Source organism: Nipponia nippon, unplaced genomic scaffold (assembly GCF_047370975.1).
Source record: "Nipponia nippon isolate SJK-2023a ecotype South Korea unplaced genomic scaffold, ASM4737097v1 scaffold_19, whole genome shotgun sequence".
In the NCBI taxonomy this organism is placed as follows: Eukaryota; Metazoa; Chordata; class Aves; order Pelecaniformes; family Threskiornithidae; genus Nipponia; species Nipponia nippon.
Window position 1 is genome coordinate 3,799,557 of NW_028262335.1, and position 18,698 is coordinate 3,818,254.

General features: G+C 43.1%; 1 protein-coding gene across 4 annotated transcripts in view; it reads right to left on the minus strand.

Moving 5' to 3' along the window:
• DISP3 (dispatched RND transporter family member 3) overlaps positions 1–18,698 on the minus strand; it is a 103,117-nt gene that overhangs the window by 69,106 nt on the left and 15,313 nt on the right. Inside the window, exon 2 of one of the 4 annotated variants that reach the window (XM_087755309.1) lies at positions 17,807–18,180. The exons of 2 other annotated variants lie outside the window; for them this stretch is intronic. The gene's annotated coding sequence lies outside the window, so the exon portion shown is untranslated. Of the gene's footprint in view, positions 1–7,392; positions 7,435–17,806; positions 18,181–18,698 lie in introns of those variants that run through there. One more of the 4 variants, XM_087755310.1, reaches the window with a different exon arrangement.

Consider the following 18,698-nt stretch of genomic DNA (forward strand, 5'->3'; position numbering starts at 1 on the left):
AGCATAGAAGGTGAGAGAAAGAGGAAGGGAGGCAGGAGGAAAAACAAAATTCAGCTTCCTGGCTATGATTTTTATCAGAACCATGCAAAATGTAAACAATGACATCTCAAAATAGGAAAGCTCACATACTTTGGGGTACAGTCTCAGGTTTGAAATTCATCCCAGGCTGAGGCAAAGGTTTGCCAAGACTTGCAAAATTTTGGAGTAAGCTTGGGTCCAGTGCAACATTGTCCAAGGCCCAATTCCAAACAGAAGGTGGCAAATTTAAACCTGGCTTCAGTTCTGATCAGACTTCTGGAGATTCATGATTTCCCTTCAGAAGTCTGGAAACAAGCCATTTTACAACTGCAGTTGCTAAGCCAGGTGGAATTGGCGATTTCAGCTAATTACCTGTGTGGCTATTTCTGTTTGCACTCAAAACAAAAATCAGGAGATTCTCAGTGAAGTGCAGCTGGAGAAGAAGTGAAGGAGAGTCAGCTCTGTACACACACCCTGATCCTGATACACTCCAGCCATGAACTAGTCTAACCACACCGACTCCTTTATTGCACCACGACAGAAAACAGCCTCTAACTGCACCTGATTTGGCTCTGATTCAAGCCTTCACCTGAAGCCTGCTAAGGACTGTTGATCAAGAAAATCCTCTGAGATTATCTGGTTTTCAGGGCAGAACTTGGCTGAGTTCATACATCCCATATGATGAACCTGGGAGCATGAGCTTTTATCAATAGCAGCCTATCTCCTTGACAGCAGTTGGCATCCTATTGCTGGGTGGTATCTACTGGGGATGCCTGCCAACGTAGGGACACACAAGGAATTCTTTCTCCCTGCTCCAGTTCACTGCTCTTCTCTCACCCAGCGTGCAGCTGTTATCTCAGAGACATGAGACATCCAGAGAGTAATTGAATAGACTCGTTTTTGACTGAGGATCAAGTCAGTGGTGTTTAGCCAAACTCCCTTCAGAGCCCAGTCTCTTGATGCTTCTGGAGTTACACCAGCAGAAACCCTAACTTTTTTACTAGTGTTTCTGTAACAGATTGCTCTATTGTATTGCAAACAATAAAGTGTGTTTCAGAATGCCAAAAAGCATCTAAAATGGCCAGCTAGCTCTTCGTATCCTGGGAACTTAACTGCAGCTGCACAAACCGATTTGAAAATGTGTGATTCCAGGGTTCTTTCTTATAAAAGGTCTATAAAGAGATTATGCTGGAGAATAGCTTGAAGAATAGTTAAGTGGCAGGCTTGAAATGTCAGATACTTGCTACTATCACCACCTCAGCTACTTATTCCAGAGAAGTGAAGGCTAAGACTAGAGAGTCCTGATGCTGCCTTGGGTCAGGCCCTCAAAACACTGCTGTTTCTCCATCTGTACAACAGAGCTAATGACATCTAAGTTTTGCAAAGTTATTCTTTGGCTAAACTAACCAAATGCTGAGATCTCTGTATAAATTTAAGTACAAAGAAATCTCAGCAGCCATTTAAAATCAGGCTTTAGGATTTAAAAACTCACCAGATTTTAGTAGCAGTATAAATGTTACCACCACAGCCAAGGTCCTTTCCATACTCTGTGCCCAAATTCTGTAGCTCTAATAATCAAGAGAATGTTTAGTCTTCCAGCTGTAATATTTCTTGCCTTTTAGGATTCATCCCTGACAATAATTAAGTCTCATAAGGATGAAACTTAAATGAGCAGTAGCCTTTGGGGACAGTATTAGAGTGCTAACTGTGTTTGTGGTTTAAATATTAATGTCAAAGTGTAATTACCATCCACCAAGTTTCAGGCTAGTGTTTGAAAACACATTTAGCTAAGCAGGAAGAATGAGCTGTATCAGTTGGAAGCTTCTGTACGGAAAGGATTAAAACTTAGAGCTGGAACAATTTCCTCAACCAGCAAAGAGCACAAGGAGACATGCTTGGTGGGTGGTCTTCATGCAGCCCCAGTGTGTGGTGGCTTCCCACTGCTGGCTGACTCCAAGCAGAACTCCCAACTTCTTCACACAGTATTGCAAGGCAGAAGCCTCAACAGCAGCAATGCTATAATATCTCATATCAACGGGGGTCATGGATGTTGTGTGTCTACCTTACAATTGTGATGCAAGCTACAGTTGGGTCCCAGAGGAAAAAGCCTCATCAAATTGAATGCCACTGTCATTTTCTCCTTGTAGCCTCTTTGTTTATTCCCTGGAGTCAGGGCAAGGATCCTGCTGAGTCCCCAAGGTCCCTCTGGGTTTGAGTGAGGAAGCACATAAGTATTAGTTCACTTATCACATCTGGACTCCCTGTGTAGTCATGTGCACTGCTGGAATTCTCAGGGAACATTCAACATCTGGCAGATTTCAGCCTGTGGAAGAAAAGCGTACAGAGCATAGGGATAGTAAGAGCAGAAAGGAAGGGGGTGGTGCATGCAAATTAGGTTTTGAATGGGAGAGAAGGATTCTGTGCATGCTAGCACTTGCTAGGGAAAGGCTGCGTTGCAGTACAGCCACAAATTGTGAGCCAGACACAGTAACACTCTACTCTCCCCCTCTAGGTCTTGAGCATGTAACAGGGAGAGGCTGTAAGTCATTTCACTTCATCTTTGTTCGTTTCAGACAAATAGAGCAGAAAAATCAGGCCAGAGAAAGTGGAAAGAAGGCATGAAATGGAGCTGACTTTGTAATGGCTCAGTTAGTCTGGCCACTGGTTACAAGCATTAATAACATATAAGCTATTCCCACTACTCCCAAACCTTCGTGTGATGTTAAAAGTGTGGACAGGAGGAGAACGCAAGAAAGTAGAGAGCTAATGCAAACAAACGTTGCAGAGTGTTGCCCAGAATTAATTCTTTTTTCCTACACGCTGCTACTCTGTCCCTCCAGGGCTGGATTCACACAAAAAGATCTTCCCTTTCCCAGGGAAGCTGGAGTGTCCTTGTTCAGGACCTCCTTCCATTAGAAGTTATCCTTGTGCCCTGGGTAGGATCAGGTGATCCCTACAGCTTCTCAGACCCTTGCACAAAAGATGAGGCATTGAAGATGATTCCTCCAATGCTGCCCTATGCCTCTTGGGGACAGCAGAGGTCTGAATGGCCATGCAGGCCTGGTGGGCCACAGATAAATCTTTCATTCAGCATCTGTTGTAAATCCCAAGGAATCTAATGGGATTTGGCAATTTAATCCAGCCAGGGTTTAGATGATCAAAAGAATTTCTTCAAGTCAGCAGCACTTATGATGAAAGCTAGGCAAAATCTCAAAATACAGTCCCTCAGCAGGATGAAGCCATTATTCTTTCTTTTTGAGTTTATGTGTCTTTATTTTTATCATCTCTCTGAGAGGAGGGGGAGGAGAGAAGAAAAAGTAAACTTTAAGAGCACGAATATATTCTGCCTTGCTCAGATGCTGCCCTGAGACACAGCTGTCTCCAACCTCTCAGTGACACATTAGCCTTCAGAGAGATTGATCGATAGCTGGATTGCTGGGAAAGACTCGTTGCCAGTGCCCTAATGACCAGAGAAACCTGCCAGAGGAACTGCAAAATTAACTCTAGTTCTAAATAATTAAGGGTTAGGTGAATATTTTCTTCCATTAACTATTTCAGCTGGTACCCCAGCTGCAAATTCCTCCCTGCCATTGATGGAGGGACTGTACCTTCAGCTGCTTTGGGATGTGACACTGCACCTGCTGTTCAGGCAATCCGGTCTCCTAAACAATCACCAGGGCCCCCCTTGCTATCACTTCTCTGGCAGGGAAAAAGACACAACAGCATCAACAAAACACTGATGTCCTGATAATCTGCTCCAGAATTGCTGGGGCTAGGAGGTGTCTCACTGCCTGGCCTATCTGATGATGAACAACGCATTTCCAAGGCTGCTTGCTCTTGCCTGTCAGCCAACACACTGAGTGGAATAGGCATGTTTTGGCAGGGAGATTTTTTTAATCTTTGTGCAGAACTGAATGGTTTAATAAAGCAGAGGTGTAGATAATGTCTTCTGAATTAGTGGTTAGCATTGCAGTTCAACCTCTCCTCAACTCCATGGAGGAAAAAGGAGAAAAGAGAAGAAAAATTAATGGACTCTCCAAACTGCTAGGTTACACTAACTTGAGGCCACATAAGAGTGCTGTCCCCAGGTTATGTGAACATCCCCTGGTCTTGCATGCATTTGTGCCTATAGAATCCTTCCAACTCCATTCAGAGAAGACCAACTCCAGTGAGACCAATGGAGCTAGAGCCAAATCATGCTTCTGATGAGACATAAAAGGCTTTTCAATTTCAGTGGAAACCACTAACAGCAACTAACAGAGAATCAGAATTTAGATGAACTCTCTCTGATTCTGGAAAACAGGAAAAAAAGCAGCACATCATTAAAACAAAATCTTCCATAATAAGCAGAGCTCATTTGTCTGTTAGTGCAGGTGACAATCCGTCAGGCTGTCATGTGCCTTGACAGCTGTCACCTCTCTGCGACTGACACATTTAGAGAGTACAGTGCCTCCTGTGCTGCTGTCCCTTGTGCTGCTCTCCCATGCTCATGTCCTAGTCACCACATTTAAAGCCTTTTGCCAGTTCTTACGTGCGTTTGATATTCACATCTATCCATCTAGGTCTTTTGACTTCACTCTACAACATGCCTTTTGCTGCCAGTATTCACTTGAGATTGATTTGCTAGACAGATTTTGAATACAACAGTCATTGGGGTGGGAGTTCTGGGACAGGTCCTCTTCCGACGTGATTTGGAAGAACTCCAGATGCCCATCTGCATCACCTAATGCCCACCCCTGTCACTTCAATTTTCCACTGCATCTCTCGTCTCTTCTTCCTGCCTCTTCCATACAAGTTGCAACCCTCTCTCCACACTTCTACGTGTTTATTCCTTTTACAACTTCTTTCTTTCAAATACTAACGCCTGATTACTACTGCCCCCAGCAGGAAATGGGGATACCAGGCCAGGCATAAAAGATGTTGCTTCCAACACTTGTGATGGAGATACTCCTACATATACTAGAGCGGAACATAAAACCAAGAATTCCAATCAGGAAAGTGGCCACCATCTCTGAAGGGAAGGACAGAGTGTTTACCACTGGGCCAAGAAATGAAATCCCCAAACCCTGTACTAAGGAAAAGAAGGGCATCCTTAAGCCTGCAGAAAGGGAAGCTGCAATGCAGGGCTGTTTTAGTCATTAGAGTAAAGAAGGCCCTTGACATAAATCAGACAGATTTTGCTTTCTTTGATACTGGTATAAATCCAGGATAAACACCATTATTTCACTGGGATTACTTCACATTCATGCTGATGCAAATATTATTAAAATTTGGTTGCTTACCATTAGGATGAGTACCCTACAGCCAAAAATACACTGTGCACCTGCTGCTGCTGTAGTTCTTAATTAGAAATAAGTTTATTGACCAAAGATGAGTATGGCATTTTATCAATTCTTTTTTCTTGTTCTGTCTGTCCCTCTCTCCAGGTCTCATTTAAGCCAAGGCAAGGGGAAAGAAACAGCATCAGCAATTTCTGTCTACAATGAAATACAAACTCTTCTTCCCAAGCTTCCCTGTGAAGCAAACCCTGGCTAACTGGCTGCTTTCTCCCCTTTTCATGAGAGTGACAAACATCTTCCTGACTAGTGTGTCAGACAGAGATATAAACTCTTTGCTGAAGTTGATGAGCTGGTGTATTATTTTGGTACTCCCAGAGCACTGTGACTTGTGACTGTGACCGACACTCACTGGTCTTTAGTGCGGGAGTCCAGAAGTATCTTTGCACTGGAGCATGTTCCAGCTTCCTGTTAAAAGAAACGTACGTGCTGCATACTGCAGACAATTACTGTATAAATTAGAGCAAAATCCAGAGTCTCAAGCCTTTTACTCCAAGAATACAGCCTCTGCAGCTCAAGCTAAAGCAAAATTTCTTGAGCTAACTGCCATAGTAATTCCTTTACCTTGCCTAATTTGGTAGGGACAGATGGATGCATACAGATACAGACACATACATACTGCTATTCAGGTTTCTGCATATGACTCCTGAGCATCCCTATTGCTTTAGCAGATGTATCACAGGGAAGACCAAAATTTTCCTTAATTATCAGTTTCATATTATCACCCTTTTCTCCTGTGTTAGATCATTTGACGCTCCTTCCCACGCTGTAAGATTCCCTGATATAATCTACTGAGTACAAACAGCTACAGCTACATCGTTAATTGGTATTTATGCTGCAAACACTGTGTAACTACATGGTCATTTGCAAGTTCCCTTAGATCAGGCATTAATGATATTTAACATTGTCAAGTTATTACATCCATAATTGCTACACAATTCAGAGTGTTCAGGTCCCCTAACGAAAAAGCAACCCAGAAAATTTAAACAGTCCTGCCTATGCCTTGACATTATTCCAGTTGAATGGGATCATTGCAGAATTCCGCATTCCCTTATCCTGTAAAAATGAGTACTAGCAACTGATTTATCCTGTTACCTTCACCTGCAATGCAACTGGAGTCTGCCTGCAGTGTGAGTACCCGAGCCAGCTTCAAACAAGCACATAGCAGCAACAGAAGCATAAATGTCAGTATGGACCGCACATGCTTTCCAGCTGTCCTGGGTGTGTGTGGCTCACGTATGCTTACATCCATCCCATTGCTTCTTTCTGTGACTGCATTCCCATTGCATCCCATCTGCTCTTGTTCTTTAGAAAAGCTAAATGAAAGATGCAAATGCTAGGTTCACTGTGATTTAATGTCAATCCAAGACTTCAGATTAGACAAACCCTTTATCCTGCCCAAAGTCCTTTGCATGAACAGCACTTTCATCAACATGCTTCTCATTAGTTTAGTTCTGTTTGGGCTTTTATAGAATTGGAGAACAGGCTTTAGCAAATTGTTGCAATGGTAGAAAGGGGAACAGTTTTCATGGCTACCCACTACAGAAGTATACTACTTCTTCAGGTCCTTGCCTACAATACACTTGGCTACCCAGGATGTTTTTCACAGGATTATCTAATTACCTCCCTAATTGTGTCTTGGGAACATCTTCTAACAATGTGTCTTCAAGCTGCAGCAGTTGGGGATGGCAGTATTGCATCTTCCCTGCCAACTCCCCCCTGCCCGCTCTCTCCGCGTTTGTCTCGTCTGGAAGAATAAATGAGTAGCTCCTGTGCATTCATTCAGTCTCTTTGTGCCTGCTACCATCACTTTAGTGATAATGAGATACTAGATCCCCAGAGATACAGGGAAGGTGAAACTTTGTTAAAACAAGGCAGAATCTGTTTTCTTTTGTTGCTTCTGACTCTGCTGCATTTCTGGATTAGGAAAACGTATTTGGGGAGTCATTTCTCCATTTTTCAGGCCTGCAGTGAATTTACACAGTCTCACCAGAGACTCGCATGCCATTGTCAGTAACCGAGAGACACAACTTAATACCTCAGAGAGCTCAGTGCAGTGCATGGAACCACTCTGGCTGCCGGCCATGGTTCTGAAAGAATAATAATGAAAAAATGTGCTTGCTACAGGACTGCAGACCTAAGGAAATCAAAATGCTATCGATCCCAGCCTATCCTGTTCTCATTACAATCTGCTCTGCTAGTGGTATCAGGAGTTTTGATGAAATCCATCATTACTAGCAGGGTAAATACATCTTTAGGTGGCGTAAATCAGCAACACTTGCTATGCCAATTTATGCCAAGTGTGAATATAGACCACTCTGATATTTGTTATGTGCAGAGAAATAGTATATGGGGTCAATAGAGAAAGCTCCAGTATGGCTGAGGCTTGCAGAGCATTTGTTTAACTAATCAGCTACACCATGCAATCAGTGCCTATTTTTCCGCTCATAAATAGGCATACATGAGGGAAAGACAATGATTGTTGAATACTCATACAGCAGGTTTTAACAAACTGCAGATTTGAGAAGAAAAACACAAGTACAAATAAAGCTTCCCAGCTGCTTATGATTTTTTTCTTCCGGTTGAATAAATAATCACCTTTGGCTAATTGAGTTAATATGAAACTCAGAAATGGCAACTCAACAAAGCACCAAAGAAGCCCAGCACTTTCAGAAGGAATTCCCCAAGAAACAGCATATGCAGGGGGCAATGATTTAAATATTTCTCTCAGTTCCTCTAGATGTGAGAGGCAACTAGAAATCTGAAATAATGAAGTAAAGAAAGAAATACTTAATTAATAAACCAAATTAAGAGACAAGAGCGTGGCAGAGGGAATGGTTTCCACATGCTTCACCCTGGAGTCCTAAATAAGGGATAAACAAACTGCAAGACATTACCCAATCATCTCCACAGTAGTTCAAGTTTTAAAGCAGGTCTGCATGCTACAGATTTACTAAAGTGCACTGAATAAAATACCAGAAATACCTTGGAGGGGGGATTACCACAAGAGAGGGAAGGAAAAGGCAATATGACATTGTTTTTTTTCACACACAGGGAAATAAAAACACATAAAGACATTACATGGTTTGAAGCCACAGAGCTGAGCTGGTGGCAATGTTGGCAGCTGGTGCATTCACCATTAAACCACAGTGCCTTCTATTTCCACCTCTATTTCTTGTTTTTCTTAGGAACATCAAGTTTAAAACCATTGCCAGACTGGGAGGTGAGCTTATGAATCAAAGAAAGGATACAGCAGTATAATCTTTTTCAAGCCATCTTCTTGTAGGGTCGTTTCTATTAGTTTAACATCCCTCCATGGTCTTTATTAGCAAACAAAATGTGAAGTACTTCACGTGCTCTGTGTGAATTCTTATGAAGGAGGAGAACAGCAGCATAAGATAGATGTGTCAGCTGGGAGGTCTAGGAGATTGGCTATAAGAATTTTAAGGAGCTAATTTCAAGAAAACAGTAATCAAGGGAAGCTGAAAGGGTGGGAGAACATCATAAAAAGAAGCAAGCTGCTTCTCTCAGCAGAAGGAACTGGGATGATACGGTTCTCTGAGGGTCCCAGATTGGCTGCACCAATTCTATAAACTTCAGGTATTACAGGAAGCCAGCTACTAGGAAGCTGCATTCTCAGAGATTATGATTGGCTCCAGATTAAGTACCCACATAAATCCTGTCAGCTGGAAAATGGTTTGTTTGTTTTAAAAGAAAATTATGTCACTGAGAAAACCCAATCTTTTCCTTTGTCCAGTTTCTTTCAGTTACAACGTTTTAACAATAAAGCTGAGTTTTACAATGAATGTAATAGACAGGCCAAAATGAGTAAGTTCTGCTAACATTAAAGCTGTAAAGGGATCAAACTATCCCCAAAGACCCGCTTCTCCATTACAGCAAAATCCAGTGAGCCTTCTGTACCTCCATCATTCCAGGATAGCAGAGCACTAGATAACACCTGGCACTCACATGAGCTCTCTGAAGATTTGTGTTCACGGCAAAGTTCATTTGTGTTATAGCTGCAGTGTACTCATTAATCTGACTCCTGTCCAGGCACAAAGTCCCATTGTTTCTGTATTGTGGTGTTAATAGCTCAAACTGATTAACAGAGAAAATGAGCACAGCTTGTCTTAAATAAAGGTAAGGAAGCTGAACAATATAATTCAGTTCTCTTGGCCTCCCTGAGAAAGGAAGGAAAATGTGAGGGTTTGGTCAAAAAGAATGAGCATGTTCTCTCAGCATGCTCTGGCGTCCGGCTATAGCAAGAGTTAAAATAGACAGGTACAGTGAGTTTGGGAGGGAGATAAATCATGGGGCCCAACTGGTGGTGCAATGTAACTCACACTGCACTTCCAAATCCACTGGCACAAATACTTGAATGAGGTCGCATTTTGACAAAAAGGAAGAAGGTATGGTTTTCTGGACTATTTTGAGATGCTGTCAGCTCTAAAAGTCCTGCAGTAATCTAGCCTGTGCAGGACAGCCTGTAGTATTTCAGCCAGGCATTGCTGCACAGAGTCCAAGAGCCTGTGGTTAGCTTAAAGTGTGCCTTTCAGAGAGACTGCTAAGGCAAAACCCTGATTCTATTGAATCTGGTGCCAAAATGTTCAGTAATTTCAGTGGAAAACTTCCACTTGAGTCTTGATTTACTGACTCAATGTAAAAGAATTTACCCTAGTTCTCATCTCTGCTAACTCTGAGCTATATTCTGTGTATTGAGATAAGTAAGGACAGCTCACCAGGGTGAGCACTGGGCAGATCAAAGCTTCGGGTTTCCTCATATCCTTCACAAAAAGACCCCATCGAAAAATACATGCCTCACCGTGCTCTGTTGAAGATGCACAAAAGGGGAACAAAGCTTTTCCCATTCATTTTCTGGCCTGCATGCAAAAATTGGTAGTTCTCTCATCAGACATCTGTGTGTGTTGTTAAACAAGGCCCACAAGCTCCCCTTAGGTGCCAGCAAAATGCTGAAGGGCCATTGTGCTCACATCTGCACTGCTCTGGAATTGTGAAGGTGCCCTTAGAAGAAGCAACTTAATGTCTGTTAATATAGAATTGAAATCACAGGAAACCATCCCTTTCACCACTCTATTTTCTATGCATCCTCCCTACTCTCCTCCTGTTCATCCGTCAATCTCTGTATCTCTGCTTTTCTGTCCTTTTCGGTGCATAAAGGCTTTGCTCAGATGACAAAAACCTATGTTCTTCTTCCAGTCTCTGGAATGAAAGTCAATATAAAACAGCTCCTTATCTCCAGCTTTAGTTTTTTATACCTTCAAGGGTCTTTATTTTATTCCAGTAGCAAATTTTAACTGACAATTACAGCCATTGATGTGCATGCAAGGTGCTTAAAACCTGCCTTACCACTGCATTAATCCAGGCGGAGACTGGAAGCTAGACAAAGGCTGCCAAAGAAGGCACCAGTCAATGCATTCAGAAGAGGAGGCTGGGGAGACCATGCACATACTAGCTGTTCCCTGCAAAACACATGGCCTTTTTCTTCCTGTTCCCCCCTTTCCAGAGCTCTAGATTTAACACCCACAGGTTAGAAAAACCACATACAGGGTGCAAAGTATGAAAGTACAGCAGCAGAGGTTAAACCTGTCACAATTATGACATGAAACAGTGTTGCCTTTACAAAGAGAAAAGGATTTACAGACAAACAGCAAGACTTCTCTGTTAAACTAAAACCAAACCTGATTTCCTGACAGTCTATTTGAAAACAGATGGTGATGATGGCAAAAGGAGGCTTCTCCTATAAGGCAGGCAAAATTCTGCTGTTTGGAAAGGTAGAAGATGAAGGCCTTTATTTTGCCTTGTGACATGGAAATTAATAAGAGTAGATGAGGACAGTTGAATGCAAATTCCTGAAGGGGCGAGAATCACTTATCTCCAAGAATATGTTCTGCTCAGCATCCTCTGGCAACAGAGATCTTTGGAGCAATATCAGATGAATCAGGGGAATAGCAACGAAGGGAAAGTCTCTCTCTTTCAGGTAATGGTTCTAGTCGGCCAGCAGTGATCACTGCCCCAAGGTTTGCTGCGGGTCTCAGGTCAGACAAATTGGTGATCTCAGTCCTGTCTCATTCCATAAAGCTACAGAAAACCACAGAAACAAGTGCACGTCAATAATTCCAGTGCTGTCCTTTCTAAAAGCACTTCTGGAGTTCTGACTCAAAAGAAACGTGACAGAGATCTGTGCTGCTCCACCCCTATCTGAATGATCTCCGCATTACAACAGCCTGGCACTGGAGCACATGGGTGCAAATACTGACATAGCAGCTCCCCTGTTCCCAGAAGAAAATGTTGACTGATGGTAAGGTAAAGGACAGACTGTATCCAGCCCCCCCGATTCTGGCATGTCACCCACCATGCATACTTTCTTCTCCTGGCCCAACATAAATGTTCAAGGGCCCTGAGAAATTTATACCCCCGAAATCTAGACAGAAGCCTGTAGGATGCTAAGGAGCACTGAAGAGTATGTGTGTCCCTCTCTGATGGCAGGTGGCTGCAGTGGCACGTGATCAAAGGCTATTCACACACACACGCACTCTGGCAATCAAACTAAGTCACCAGTTGCTGAGTTAACTGAATCAACATCGTGAGGTTGAATTAGCCACATGCTGGCACTGTAATTCTAATTGTTTTCAAATACACATTGTAATAAAAGTCTAATTAGCACACATCTCCAAATGGGAGCTGATGGCATGTAGGATGGTTTTGCATTGGTGACACAAGTAATGAAGGATTACATACATTCACCTGCTACCCCTGGGACACTTTTCTTCACACCATGTTTTGTTGGTTTTGTGGTAGAGGTTTTAAACAAACGCAGGAAAACAAGATGGAAAAAGCAGGCTGACAAACTGCATGAGATATAATACATAGATCAGAACCTTGGGAATGCAATCCAGCAGAGAACATTTAAACAACACATGACTACAGAGCTCTGAATCAAATCTGATCCCCATGTGCTAACAAGTGTGCAGTCACGTACTTGCTCACCAGTATGGCTGCTTATCCACAGTTTGCAGAAACATGCAGCCATTTGCAGACGTGCACACAGGTCTAGCCTGCAACGTACATAAAGGCACACACTTGTGTGTGAACCCACACATACACACCTAAGCCTACATGCAGTAATCCAGTAACACAGAGACACCCCCAAACCCCAGCACACACCACCAAAGACACGTTTTGCTGTAACACTGCATCAGATGTCATGTCCACACGTCAGGCTCCATGGAAGGCAGAACATCATCATGCTGAGGGATGCCTGGAATTCTGGATATACTGCTCCTCCTTCCAGTCCTACTGAGTACAAGACACAGCAAGCCCATGAACTATTGAACTTGTGTGGTAACCTCTACAATTTGCAGCAGCCACTACATACATTATTAATGCCACTGTCTGTGCCAAGAACTGACCCTGCTCCCAGCCAGGGTCAAGGTCCATTAATTATGCACTGTGAATTAGTCCGAACTGGGTGAACACAGAATAATCTGCCGCTGGGTCAGTGACCAGATCCCCTGAAGATGGAGTAACTTGTGGAAACATGAGCATATAATACCCTCATCACACACAGCAAATGAATAAATGGTGAAGCACTTGCCAGCACAGCCATCTCCATTTCACCCTGGAATCGGATTCATTACTGTGAAGGCCAACACAGCAGAAGTACAGTGTATGAAAGGGAGGGTAGCCCCTTCCCAAACCTACCTGCCATTCCATTGCCACATTTGTCTGGGCCAGCCAGATCTATGTAAATAGAAGGAAGCCAATTAGCAGCTGATGTGACTGGTTCAGTGGAAAGTTATTATTTAAAAGCTAGTTAAGATAATTAGGGGGCAGTTTAATTAAAACATCAACTTAAAACACAAAACAAATGCAGTAGTTTTCAAGCCCAGCAGGATGCACAGCTAGCAGATTCCCCTGGGAGGCTGCTAATTAGTGTTTGTGGTGACTGCAAATAATAAATAAAAATAATAATATTCCTGTAAGCCTTAGAAATATTAGGAGCTTGGTTCCTTTCTGTCCAATGCATGTCCACTGCTCAATCGCTACTGCATGCCCAGACAGTTTGAATCAGAGCATCTGCAGGATATTAGCAGATTAGAAAGCTGTAGTAACTCAGCCTAAGTTTTTGAAGGTCTTTGTTTCCATTTAATCTAACTGTTCCTGACAGCAGAGAGAACACCATTGGAATTCCCAAGAACCACGCCACCCAGCTTGCCACAGTGCAGGTTTGATGGGTTTTGCTGCTTGTCAGCTCTCATACAAGGACCACTGCCATGAACAGGTTGTTTATGATCAGAAATCGAAAGAAAGCCTTATTTTTTCTTACTGTGAAGTCAGAAGTGATATAGCCTAGGAAACGTTGTTCCCAGGTACACAGCTGCAGAGTCCTGGTGCTCCACTAAGAGAGACACAGAAGCCTATGCAGACCTCAAGCCCGTCTCTGATACTGTGCACCAGAGCCTCCAGAGATGGATGCGCCAGACTTCGTTCCCTTTTTAAAGTTCTGCAAAGCTCTTGCTGTAACACTGCAAAGGATCTGATTCTGATTTCAGTGACACTGGTGTTGATCAGAAGCATCTCTTGCTCTTTCACTCTGCACACTGCTGCAGGCGACAATACTGGGAGTGAAATTACCAGACAAAAGGGGGAAAAGGTGAGACAGCTGTAGCGTTGTGTGGGGCGTGCAGGTGATTCATCCATCTAAACAGCTAAAATCAGAATTCTTCAGCAACTACAGAAGGATCCATCTCACACAGAAGATAATTGCCAGGGCTCCCAGCACAAGAAGGGATGGTCTCTGCAGTAGAAGAGATGGTGCTCACAGTAGTATGTGTAGGGCCGTGAGGAACGCAAATGCTAGTGTTTTCTCAGCTGAACGGAGCTGAGCTGTGTTATCTAATTCCTGAGCTATAGATTCTGAGTTGCCCAAGGGGAGGGGAATGCATTAATTACTTATGAATCAATTGATCTGCTGCTATTTCAGGAACATCTATCTAATGGCTCTGTAATAGAGATTATTCCCAAACAGCAGCTCCCTCACTTAACACAAGTCACCCCTGCTTCCCGAAGAAGAGCAGGGCAAGAGCCTGCAGGACAGGGAGCTTCCAGGATATAGGGCAAACTCCTACCAGGTACTGGCCTTGTCTGTTCTTCACCTTGCTCTTGTATCCCAGTTTGTATTAGTGCAAAGCAGTTGTGAACTGTCACCACTGGGAGTGAGACTGTGTTGCACCTATCTGCTAAAAATGGTGAAAGCAAGTAAAAAGCAGTAAAGAAATGGGTCCAGGGGCTGCTCCCTTTGGTGGGATATATTCCAGAGTGTCACCATCAAAATTACACGGAAGGAAGGTGATCTCTCCCTCTCTCTTTCTGTTTACATACATAGAAAAATACACCCACTTCTCTTATGGCCAGAAGCAAGGACATAGACCTTCATAGGGTAACCAGCATACATTACAGAAGTCCTCAGCAATTTCCTACTCAGTGGCGTGGCAGACAGCTGCAGGACTGGGGAAAACAAATATGGGTTCTATAACCTTTTTGCAGCCCTGGATTGTTCCAATGCTTTTGGGCAGACCCTGCGTTTGGTCTCTTGCATTTTACATTGGCCATAATATTCTGTTTCAAAATGCATAAGCCAGTTCTTTTCCCATCAGAGTCCCCTGTGGCTTCCTCCTAGTTTCATCTCCCATATGACTTGCAAGTGCATTAAAGTGTTGAGATTAAAATTTCTAAAAACAATTATGTAAACAAGATACTTGGCATGCAGTAGATGACACTCTGCTCAGTAATGAGCCTGGACCACTATGACAGAGTATGAAATCATTCCTTCAGTTTTGTATAGACCCTCCAAAAACCACAGTTCAATCTGGGCAGTTGCTAGATTTCCTACAAATACAGAGCATCTCATAAAGGACAAAAGTATGTATTTTTCCATTTTATCACCCTAGACCAGATCCCCAGCAGCTGTAAGTCTGCACATGTTAAAGATCAGTGGCCCATTGCCGGTTTATATCCACCATAGCCTATGCACAATGGATCGGTGGATTCTGAATGCTGGGCTCTGCGTAGTCTGCATAGGAAGCATACACGGATTTCTTTCTGAGACATCACCATCGAAACATTCTGGCTTTGTAAATGACCCTTTCCATCACTGCACAGTAATCAAAGCCTCCTTCTGTAAAGGGCTTGCCTCTGCCCCATTGAAGCCAATGATAAACTCCTATTCAGCTCCTCTGGGCTGAGAATCAGGCCTAAATCAGCATGAGGAATTGAGAAATATCTGGGGTGTCCTCTTGGACTACCTTACCTTGCACCTGCAAGATGCAGGAATTCAACCATCAATTAATTAAAAGCTGTGTGAATATGGCCTGGAGATCCTAGTCTGGAAATTTAAGGCAGAAGTTTCTATTTTGCTTGGCACTTCTTCTCTAAAAGATGCTATGAATATGTATCTCTGTTCTGAAAGAAGATCAGAGGCAATTTAGTTTTACAGGAGTAGCCTTCTTTTGTAGAAACATTTAAGACAACAGGAATACCACTCACCAAATTCTCTCTGTTACTCTGTGTAACTGAAGCACAATTACCTACCAGCATACCATTCCTACCTTCAGCTTCTCTCCTAAATAATTAAGTTCTTTGTCAGTCATCAATTCTCTCAGTGTAAGCAGGGTCAAAAGGTAACCTGTGCTCAAGTAAGATTTGGGGGGTACTTTTATAAGAAAGAATTTGCCCATGATGGTCAAAATCTGCAAGGAATGCTTTCCAGTGGCTTTCTTGCTAATAACAATCTGTCAACACTTATCAAACTTGTATCTAATCATCTCATCTGTAGTGTCTTTTATTTTAGCAAAACATCAAACTAGAGGATATTAAAGAAAACATCTAGTCTTGCACAGCTCTTTTCAGCAAAAGATATTGACGCTTTTTATGCAGAAAGTGTGTATCATTATAGCCATTTTATAAACAGGAAAATGAAAGCACAGAGAGATTAAACGACTTGCTTAAGGTATTACAGCAGATTACTGGCCAAGCCAGAAACAAGCTCAAGTGCCTTGAGTGTTGCTCCAATGCCCTGGATGACACCAGGTAAAGATCAGCTCATTCACCACTGAACACAACCATTTCTCAGCTGAAACTGCGTGTTATGAGCACTGCATACCAATGTCACACAGCAATTTAGGACAACTGTGACTTAGATGTTGTCTCTAATTTGTGCCATCCCCTCCCATGGTACACAGCTGGTAAACACCTGAATTCAGATTTGATCAGAACAATAACATTATCTGATTGCTAGCAAAGCCTCTTTCACCAAGTTGCTGGGATTTCTAGTTTACTCTCATCCATCCATCAGGGCTCTCAGCAACACAACAGCTCCCAGCCAGGCACTGCATTAATCCGCCCTTGTGCTCAGTGAGCAGCAATGTTCAGAAAGCCCAGTTTGGAGAGGCAGGCAGGGGAGCAGCTGCAATAAGGGACAGCGGAGCGACAGGGCAAGCAGCTAGAGCACATATAGCAGCTGTGGCTTCAGTCTAGGGAAGTGCTGCAGCTGCACAGCAGCTCGGTGCTGAGAGGTAGTAAAGCACTGATTAGAGGGACTGAGGCAGAGGCTGAGAATAGCCATGGTTTGGGGCAAAGACAGAAGCTACAGAGCTGGTGGCAAGGAGTGAAAAGAAAGGGCTGGCCTTGATCTCTGTGCTGTCTGAAGTGCCCCTACAGGAAAGCATCAGGATTAGAGGGTTAATAAAAGCACTGTGCCTTGTGGCCTACAGCTGCTGACTGAATTGATCCAGCTTTGCCCACAGTGACTTGCTGTGCAAGCACAAGGCATGCATGAAACATTGGTTCAACACTGCCCTAGAAGGCAGCACGCCAATTATTGTATCTAGTGACAGCCACGGCAGCAGCTCTTGTTCAAGAGGAACAATGGCTGAAGGGGAAGCAAAGGAACTCATCACTGGGGATCTAAATGAATCCGAATTGCATTTGCATTTCATTTAGATTTAATAAGATAGTTATTGTTTGTTAATTACGTGCCAATTGATTACTGCAGCAACATATTTATTAAAGAGGAATAATTCAGCTGAAGATGCATATCCTACTCATCTAAATTGAATGAAGCAGATTCAAAGCGTTGTAGCATCATGGAGCATACATCTCCAGTTTGATACATGCACTTTGGAAAAATTTCTACAATCTGGAAGAAAAGCTGCTCTGTTCCACAGCAACCTGTGCCCAGGAGGAAGTATCACCCATGAAGGCCTTGTGTGTAACATGCTGGAAGCCTATGTATGAGCCTGCAGATCCTGAAAGCCACAAAGCTATGCTCTGCGAGGAGTCCTTGTAGCGCCGTACAGCAACTTTCGCCAAGAAGAGATGTACACACAAACATGCAAGCATACAAATAAATGGAAAAATATGCAGAAACTCACTTCCCAAACTGGAAGCTGAAGTCATGAGAGCCATCGTTCCCATCCCATCCATCTTTCCAGTAAAACCCAAGTTCTCATTTCTGCAAGACTCCACAGAGAGCTGAAAAAGCAGGAGGTCTGACAAAGGTCACCCCTACAAAAGGTGAAGGAAAGGCAGAGTTTGCAGCTTGTGCCAGTTCTGGAAAGGGGATGTGGGGTATGTGGGGATGAGGGAAAATTAAAACCCATTTGATGAATATGAGAAACTAAATGATCCTCTTCACGACGGTCTTCGCATGCAAGCAGCTGCAAATCAGAGGACTGCTCCAGCCGGGAAATGTCAATTGTATGGAAATGTCATCTTCATTGCAGAGCTCTCCTGGGGCTGCTGGAAACTGCAAATCAACTGCATTAATTTCTATCCCTCTTTCTCTGTCTCACTCTCTCTTTTATTTTTCAAACTTTTAACCTTTATAAAAAAATTAAAAACAACCATCTTTTCTGCATTCAGTAAGATTTTGTAGCTATAATTGTACAGAAAGGTTAAAGAGTTTCAATTAGAAAGGTCACTCCAGGATCACTGTGCAGCTGGATTCACATGCTGCCTGCTGTTTGGGAAGTTAAAGATAGCACTGAATGGCTTCCTGTGCCAGGGCTGACACCTCCAGCTTTTTCAGTCCCACCAAAAATAAACTTTCAGTCCTTACTTTTCAAATAGTGCAAAGGCTCACAGATCTCAGGAGATTTTCAACAGGGAAAATTGTAACTTGAGTTCAAATTGAAGACCAGATCAAGAGGAAGAAAAGATGTATACAGCCAAAGACAATTCCCAAACAGAGGCCACTGCACTCCTGGAGGTGAGTGTCTCCAAACCGAGGAAACTGGCAATCTGGAGCTCATGACATGTCCAAAG